We start from the raw sequence: 10069 nt of genomic DNA, 5'->3' as shown, positions 1-10069 counted from the left end.
GGAGCGGCCACTGCACTCCAGTCTGGGTGACAGAGTGAAACTCCAACTCAAAAAAATATATATATCAGACAAACAATCCTTTAAGCTATCAAAAATTTAAAAAGATAAAGAAGTTCACTACATAATGATAAAAGGTTCAATCCATCAACAAGAAATATCCATTGTAAACACATATGCACCCAACATAGGCACACCAACTTTTATAAAGCAGTTTCTAGGTAAAATAAAAAAATATATTGCCTCTAACATATCATAGCTGGAAATTTAAATACCCCACTATGCACCCTAGACAGATCATTGAGACAAAAAAAATCAACAAGGAGATCTGAGACCTCAAGTTTACATTTGACCAAGTTTGACCAAATGGACTTAATACATACCTACAGAACACTTCACCCTACAGTAGCACAATCTACATTGGAACATACTCTAAGATCGACTACACCCTTGGCCATAAATCAAGTATAAACAAATTTCATAATATTGAAATACTGCCATACACCTTCTCAGACCACAGTGGAATAAAAATAAATATCAACACAAACAAATTTCCCCAAAGCCCACAAAGACATGGACACTTAACAGCAAGAATCTGAACATCTGAATCAACACATAAATCAAAACAGAAATTAAAAGTTTCTTGGAAACAAATGAAAATGAAGAAATATCCTCCCAAAATCCTCAGGATGCCATGAAATTAGTACTAAGAGAGGGATTCATATCTCTATGAACACACAAGAAGAAAAGTGGAAAGATTACAAGATAACAACCTAACAAATCACCTAAGGGAGCTAGAAAAGCAAGACCATGAAAACTCTAACTTCAGCAGAAGAATTCAGATCACCAAAATTAAATCCCAAATATGGGACATAGAAAACAAAAATATAACAGAAAAAAATCAAGGATACAAAAAACTGACTCTATGAAAGGATAAGTAAACTGATGAGCCCACAGCCAGAATAACCAAGAAAAAGACAGAAAAAAACCCAAATAAACACTATCAGAAATGCAAAAGATCAAGTCACAACTGACCACAAAGAAATACAAAAGATTATCAGAGATGACTATGTACACTTGTATGGAAACAAACTTGAAAATGAAATGGAGAGATTTCTGACATCACACAACCTCAAAAGGTTGAAACAAGAAGACATTGAGACACTAAACAGACCAATAACAACCTAGAATATCGACTTTGTCATAAGAAAACTACAAAAAAAAAAAAAAGCCCTGGACCAGCTAGCTTTCCAGCAGAATTCTGCAAAAACATAAAAAGAGGAGCTAATACCAATCCTATTGACAGTATTCCAGGCAATAGAAAGAGAAGAAACTCTCCCCAAATCATATTATGAAGCTACCAACACATTGGTACCCAAACGGGGAGAAGAACCAACAGAGAAAAAGAACTACAGGCCAATATTCCTGATGAACATAGATGCAAAAATTCTCAACAAGATTCTAGCAAACCAGATTCAACAATACATCTAAAAAATACACCATAACCAAGTAGGCTTCATTCCTGGGATGCAGGACTGGTTCCACATCTGCAAGACCATAAACTTAATTAAATACATCAACTGATGTAAAAACAAGAATCACATGACTATATCATTAGACACAGAAAAGGTTTTTGATAAAATCCAGCACTTCTTCTTTATAAAAACCCTTGAACTCCTAGGCATAGGTGGAACATGCCTCAAAATAGTAAGAGCCATCTACAATAAACCCACAGTCAACATATTGCAAAACAGACCGAAATTGGAACCATTCCCCTGAAAACCAAAACAAGACAAGGCTGTCCACTCTCACCCTTCCTGTTTAACATAGTATTAGAATTCGTAGCTAGAGCAATCACACAAGAGAAGTAAATCAGGGGTATACAAATAGGAAAAGAAGAAATTAAGTTATCCCTTTTTGCTAACGACATGACCTTATACCTTGAAAACACAAGAGAATCTGTCAAAAACCTTCTTATACTGATAAAGAACTTTGGCAGAGTCTCAAAGTATAAAATGAATATTCAAAAGATAGTCACATTCCTATACACCAACAATAAATAAACAGAAACTCAAATAAAAAGCACAATCCCATTCCAAATAGCCACACACACACAAAAAAAATGAAATACATTGGCATCTTCCTAAAGAGAGACGTGGAACCCTTTACAACAAAACTATAAAACACTGCTCAAAGAAATCACTGATGACATAAATGGAAAAAAATTCCATGCTCATGGATTGGAAAAGTCATCATTGTTGAGATGTCCATCCTACCCAAGGCAATGTACAGTTTTAGCACCATACCCATCATTCTTCTCAGACCTGGATATGACAATACAGAAATTCATATGAAAACAAAAACAACCACAAATAGCCAAAACAATTCTTAGCAAAAGAAACAAAGCAGGAAATATCACACTTCCACACTTTAAACTTTATTATAAGACTACAATAATGAAAATAGCCTCATATTGGTAAAAGAATAGGCATGAAGTCCAACAGAACAGGAGAGAGATTCTGGAAGCAAAACCTCAATATCCCACCAACTCATCTTTGACAAAGTTTCCACTAACAATCAGTGGGGAGAGGAGAACTTATTCAGTAAATGGTCCTGGGAAAACTAATTGACCACATGCAGAAGATTAAAACAAGACCCCTACCTATAACCATACACAAAAATCAACTCTAAATGAATCAAAGACCTAAATATAAAACCTCAAAACATAAGAACCTTAGGAAATGCAGGAGACACCCTTATGGAAATTGGAACTGGCAAACACTTCCTGATCAAAATCCCAAATGATCATGCCATAAAAGATAAGATTGACAAGTGGGACCTCATCAAATTTAAAAACCTCTGCAAAGCAAAAGAAACCATCAAAAGAGCAGGGAGACAGCCCACAGAACAGGAAAAATATACTTGCCAACTGTATATCTGACAAAGGCCCAATATTCAGGATCTCCAAGGAACTCAAACACACCAAAAAGAAAACAAACAGCCCTATTAAAAAGTGGGCAAAAGATATGAATAGACACTTCTCAAAAGAAGACATATGAGCAGCCAACAGATCCATGAAAAAATGCTCAACCTCACTCATCATCAAAGAAATGCAAATCAAAACCACTCTGAGATACCACCTAACTCCAATCAGGATGGCCATCATCAATAACTCAAAAAACAACAGATGCTAGAGAGGTTGTAGGGAAAAGAGAACACTTCTATACCATTGGTGGAAGTGTAAACTAGTATAATCTCAGAGTAAAACAGTTTAGCGATTCCTAAAATAACTAAAAATTAACCTTCCATTTAACCCTGCAATCTCCCTTCTGGGAATATACCTGAAAGAACTCAAATCAATCTATGAAAAGATGCTTGCACACACATCTTTATTGCAGCATTATTCACAATAGCAAAAACGTGGAACCGACTGTGCTACCCATTGAAAGAGGATTGGATAAAAAAATGTGATACATATACATGATGGAATATTACACAGCCATAAGGAAGGACAAAATTATGAACTTTGCAGCCACTTGGAAGGACTTAGAGTCTATAACACTGAGTGATCTATCACAGAAACAAAGAACTGAGTAGCACATATTCTCACTCATAATTATCACAATTTTCTAAGAAAAGGATTGGCAGTAGCGGAAAATTGGCAGTAGCGGGATCGGGAGTTGGGGAGCACACCTCATCAATAAGGGTACCTGATCTCAAACCAGGTGAAGTGGAGACCAAAATGAGGCCCAAACTTTACCTACACAATGACCACTTGTATATCTAACCCTAAATTGCCCTCCACGTCTTCAAAATTAAAAAATAAAATAAAAGAATGTTAAATTGGCCATTGTTTTTGTTAAGCACTGGTCAGGCCGTGTATTCATTGATCTATGGTCAACATGTTTTCCTAAACTTTGGCCCCCTCTCCTAACTTGGGGAGGTGAATATCCTCTTTCTTTCTCTCTCTTTCTCTTCATCTCCCACTTACTTTCTAAATAAACTAAACTGCTCAATCTAAAAAAAAGAAAATATTTTCCTAAAATAAATATTAATCTTCACTTTTGACTTGGTAAATAAAAGCTAGCAGGCATCAATATAATATTTCCATAATGGTATTCAAATCTACCATTTTTAATTATTTTTCTATCATACAAGATTATATTATATATATGTGTGTATATATATATATACATATTTAACATTGACTTTTATTGAACACAAAATATATCAGGTAAAAAATTGTTGTTAAATAAAGACTCTTCTCATGTTTTCCTTTTGCTTTTCTTTCTATGTATTGATATAGGTACAAAAAGCAGTTTAAAGTTTTGTTCAACTGGACGAACATTTCTACATAAGCTTTGTATTGTTTTTCATTCTAAAGAGACAGTCTATACTCATTATCGCAACAAAAGTGGTTGCTAAACAATTGTCTATACATTTACTACTAAGTAGTATTAGGACTTATCTCCAAAATGTTTTCTCTATCATTTAAAATCCTCTTGCTGCTTTTACAATTAAAGCAATCATGTTCCTGAGACTTACCTCTAAACAGCATCATCATAAGAAGCTGAGATTGAATCTGGAAAAGGCTTTGATTTTTACTCCTTCCACCTTTCTCATTTGTGGAGTATAATGTACATTAAAATTTACTAATTGTATAAAATTCAATAATTTGAAATGAATATACAGAGTTGCACAATCCAGTTTTAGTGCATTTCTGTCAACACCCAGAATAATCTTGAAGCCATTTGCAAGCAATACCTGCTCCATCTCCAATACCAGAGAATCAATTCTCTGTCTTTAAAAAAATTATATTCTGAACATTTCATATGAATGAAATGATTCATAGTACATATGCTTCTTTTACTCAGTATACTGTCCTCAGGATTCATCCATCTTATAGTATATACCAAGTGTTTATTCTCTCTGTTGTTAATTAGTATTCTATTGTACCCAGCATACATATTTTGTTTTTCCATTAATCAGTTAATAAAATTTTGGATTGTTTACAGTGTTTGACTATATAAATAATGCTGTAATAAGCATTTCTTTAAAACATTTTGTATGAATATAAGTTTCCTTTAGCATGGGTATATAAATAGGGGTAGAATTTCCAGGTTATCTAATATTTTACTTTTCAGGGAACTGTCAAATTTTCTCCCAAAATGCTGTGCTATTTTATATTTCCACCAGCTATCCACAATGGCTCTAATCTCTCTATGGCCTTGCCAACATTTGGTATTGTCTTTATAATTAGAGCTCGTCTAGTAAGTATCTACCAATATCTCTTTCTGGTTTTAATTTGCATTTCCTGAAACATTAATGATGTTGTGCACGTTTGCATATACTTATTATTCAGTCACATGTCTTCTTCTGTAAAATGTTTACTAGAATCACTTGCCCATTTTTAAATTTGTTTTGTTTGCTTTCTTAAAATTGGTTTAGAGTTTTAAAAACACATTCCAGGTATAAGAATTTTATAAACTATAAAGTTTACAAATACTATCTTCCTGTCTTCTCATACCTTTGATAGTCAAGTATATTAGCTTTCATTTTTATGGATCATATGCTTGGTGTCTTACATAAGAACCATCGTCTAAACAAAGGTAAAATATTCTCTGGTATCGTGAGGCTAAAAGTTTTATAGTGTTAGTTTTAATATTTAGGTCTTAATTAGATATAATATTTATGGTTCGCTTTTATTTTCTATGTTGTGATAACAGGGTCCAAATTCACCTTTTTGCAAATGGATTTAAAATGTTCTTATCATATGTTGAAATGACTATTATTTTGTCATTGAATTGCCTTGCCACCTTAACTTTGGAAATCAATTGATCATAAATCAAAGGGCTTCTTTATTGACATTTAATTATATTTCAATGATTTATATATTTATCATTATGATTGTACCATACTGTTCTGATTAGTATAACTTCATAGTAAGTTTTGAAATCAGATAGTGCAATTACTGTTTTTTTTTTTTAATTTCACAAAGTTGTCTTGGCTATTTTAGGTCCTGTGAATTTTCACACACATTTCAAAATTAGTTTATCAATTTCTGACTCCAAAAACAAACTTTGATAGGAATTGCACTGAATATACAGATCAATTTGGGAAGAGCTGCCATCTTAACAACATGGAGTCTTGCAATTTATGAACATGGCAGAGGTCTCCATTTATGTAGATCTTTCTAATTTTTTTTCAGCAACATTTTGTAGTTTTCAGCACACATTTTACACTTCATTTTTGTTAATTTTTATTCCTAAGTATTTTATTTTATTATTTTTGATCTTATGGATAGAATTGTTTTTTTCTTAATTTCATTTTCAGATAGTTTCTTGCTAATACACAAACATACTATTGACTTTTTATATTGATCTTGCATCTTGTGCCACTGGTACATTTGTTTATTAGTTCAAGTAATTTTATTGTGGACCCTTTTGTATTGTCTGCATAAAGAATCATGTTATTTACAAAGTAAAATAATTTTACATTTCCCTTTTAACTTAGATGCTATCAATTGCTTTTTTCCCTCTTAATGAACTGGCTAGATTTTCTAGTGTGATGTTGAATAGAAGTGATAAGACCACACACTCTTGCTTCATTCCAGATTTTAATGGAAAGACATTTTGTCTTTCAGCAGTAAATATGATATTTTCTGGAAGCTATACCATGTTTATCAGTTTAAAGATGTTCCCTTTTATGTCTAGTTTGTTGAGTTTTACATAATGATGTTTTTATTCAAATTCATTTTTACATTTATTGATATCATGTTTTTTATACTTTATGCAGTTAATAGAATGTACTGTATTATTTCATTTTGGATAAGAAATAAACTAGAATTTCTGAGATAAATCTCACATGGTAATGATGTATACTTTTCATATGTTACTACATTTAGTCTGCTGATACTTTGTTAAAGGCACTCCTTTGTGTTCATGAGAGAAGTTAGTCTGTGGTTTGATTGTTGTTTCTTATTTGTATTTTGACTTTGTTTTCTTAGTGATGCCTTTGTCTGGTTTGTCTATTCTAGCCTAATACAACAAGTTGTTGATGGTTCCTATTGGTATCAGTAGAAAAGATCAGTACTATTTCTTCTTTAAATATGCCATAGAATTCATGATTGAAGACATCTAATCTAATGCTTTTCTTTAGGAAAGATACACTGAAAATTCAATTTTATAGTTTTATTAATACTTACTAATTATTTTGAGCCCATGTGATAATTTAAATCTTTCTGTATCTTTTTCTATTTTTTCCTAGTTATCTAAATTTTTATAATAAAGTTTTAAAATAATAGTCCCTTATAATATTTTAAAATTAATGCAGGGTCTAGTGATGTTTTTTCCCTATATGAGGTAAATCTAGGTAAGAGTTTCTCAATTTTGATGGTTTTTTTGAAGAACTTTTTATTTTATTTATTTGCATCTTCATCTTTATTATTTCCTTTCTTCTCCATGCTTTGAATAAATTTGCATTTTTGTGTTCGGATTTTATAAGGTTAGTTTAGAATATTAATTTAAGACATTTATCTTTCTTAAAATAGGCATTTTCAAACTATAAATTCTCCTATAAGTACTGGCTTAGTTGAATCCAGTAAATGTTAACTTTTTATTTCCAATTATGTCAAAATGTTTTAATTTCTTGTAAAATCTTTCAAAAGTTTATATTAAATTTTCTTTTTTTATAATCAATAATTTTTATTATGATATTGTGGGGTACAGTTAAGGTTTAGGTATATAAAAATGCTTCGTTCAGGCACCCTTATTGGTAAGAGGTGTCTCCTCATCCCCAGTCAGATGTTAACTACCATCAATCCCATCTCCCTTCCCCTACCCCCCATAGTTTCCCACCAATATCAGTCATTTTCTTATGGTAATACGTTGGATGATCAAAGTCCTATATGAGTGAGAACATGTGATACTCAGATCTTTGTTTCTGTGAAAGGTCACTCAGTATTATAGACTCTAGTTCCATTCAGGTTGCTGCGAAATTGATGATTTTGTTCTTTTTTATGGCTGCATAGTATTCCATCGTGTATATGTACCGCATTTTTTAATCCAGTCCTCTTTTGATGACAGCATGGTTGGTTCCAGGTTCTTGCTATTTTGAACAATGCTGCGGTAAACATTCGTGTGCAGGTATCTTTTTGATAGAGTGATTTGAGATCTTCAGGGTATATTCCCAGTAGGGGGATTGCAGGGTCATATGGGATGTTGATGTTTAGAGCTTTTAGGAATACCCACACTGCTTTCCACAGAGGTTGCACTAGTTTATGAGTCCACCAACAGTGTAGAAGTGTTTCCTTTTCGCCACACCCTCTCCAGCAACTGTTATTTTTTGAGTTATTGATAATTGCCATTCTGACTGGAGTTAGGTGGTATCTCAGTGTGGTTTTTGATTTGCATCTCCCTGATGATTAGTGAGGTTGAACATTTCTTCATGTATCTGTTGGCTGCTTGAATGTCTTCCTTTGTGAAGTGTCTGTTCATAACTTTTGCCCACTTTATAATGGGGTTGTTTGTTTTTTTTTTCTTTTCAGCACATTTGAGTTCCTTGTAGATCCAAGATGTTAAGTCTTTGTCAGACCTGGAGTTGGCAAATACATTTTCCCAGTCTGTAGGCTGTCTCCCTGCTCTCTTGATGGTTTCTTTGGCTTTGCAGAAGCTTGTCAGTTTAATGAGGTCCCACTTGTCTATCTTATCTCTTATGGCCTGTGGGTTTCAGGTTTTGTTCAGGAATTGGATGCCAGTTCCAATTTCCATGAAGGTATGTCCTTCATTTTCAAAGGTTCTTATGGCTTGAGGATTTATATTTAGGTCTCTGATCCATTTGGAGTTAATTTTTATGTATGGGGGTAGATAGGGGCCCTGTTTCAATCTTTTGCATGTGGTCAGCCAGTTTTCCCAGCACCATTTACTGAATAGGTTCTCCTCTCCCCAGTTGTAGGTGGTGGAGGCTTTGTTGAAGATGAGTTGGTTGAGAAATTGAGGTTTCGCTTCTGGAATCTCAATTCTATTCCATTGATCTCTATGCCTGTTCCTATACCAGTACCAAGCTGTTTTGATGATTGTAGCTTTATAGTAAAGTTTGAAGTCTGGTAATGTGATACCGCCTGCTTTGTTTTTTTTGCTGAGGATTGTTCTAGCTATTCTTGGTTGTTTGTGTTTCCATATGAATTCCTGTGTTGTTTTTTCTAGGTCTGAGAAGAATGTTGTTGGTAATTTGATGGATATTGCATTGAATCTGTAGATTACTTAGGCAAGATGGACAGCTTCACAATGTTGATTCTTCCAAAGCATGCTCATGGGATATTTTTCCACTTGTTTGTGTCATCTTTGATTTCTTTGAGCAGAGTTTTGTAGTTTTCATTGTAAAGGTCTTTCATATCTCTGGCTAGGAAGATGCCAAGGTTTTTATTTTTTTGTGGCTATTGTGAATAGAATTGTGCTTTTTATTTGGGTTTCTGTTTGTTTATTATTGGTGTAAAGAAATGCGATTGTCTTTTGCACATTTATCTTATATCCTGAGACTTTGCCAAAGACCTTTATCCGTGTAAGGAGGTTTTTGACAGATTCTCTTCGTTTTTCAAGGTACACAATCATGTCATCTGCAAAGAGAGATAACTTGACTTCTCTTTTGCTATTTGGATACACCTGATTGCCTTCTCTTCTCTGATTGCTCTAGCCAGGACTTCCAATACTATATGAAAAGGCGGGGTGAGAGTGGGCATCCTTGTCTTCTTCCAGTTTCAAGGGAAATGGTTCCAATTTTTGTCCATTTAGGTGTATGCCGGCTGTGGATTTCTTGTCGATGGCTTTTACAATTTTGAGGTATGTTCCCCATTTGCCTAGATGCTCGAAGGTTTTTATCAGGAAGGGGTGCTGGATTTTATCAAAAGCTTTTTCTGCATCTAATGATATAATCATGTGGTTTTTGTTTTGACATCTGTTGATGTATTTAATTACATTTATGGTTTTACAAATGTTGAACCAGTCTTGCATCCCAGGGATGAAGCCTACGTGGTCAAGATGGATGATTTTTGAGATGTGTTGTTGAATCTGGTTTG

At 33.5% G+C, this 10069-nt stretch overlaps 1 protein-coding gene across 5 annotated transcripts in view; it reads right to left on the bottom strand.

Annotated features, from left to right (window-relative positions):
• DPP10 (dipeptidyl peptidase like 10) overlaps nucleotides 1–10069 on the bottom strand; it is a 579521-nt gene that overhangs the window by 410149 nt on the left and 159303 nt on the right. The window lies entirely within an intron of this gene.

Source organism: Carlito syrichta, unplaced genomic scaffold (assembly GCF_000164805.1).
Source record: "Carlito syrichta isolate Samal-C Ts95f unplaced genomic scaffold, Tarsius_syrichta-2.0.1 Scaffold307170, whole genome shotgun sequence".
NCBI lineage: Eukaryota > Metazoa > Chordata > Mammalia > Primates > Tarsiidae > Carlito > Carlito syrichta.
This window is presented reverse-complemented; position numbering and strand designations above follow the sequence as displayed.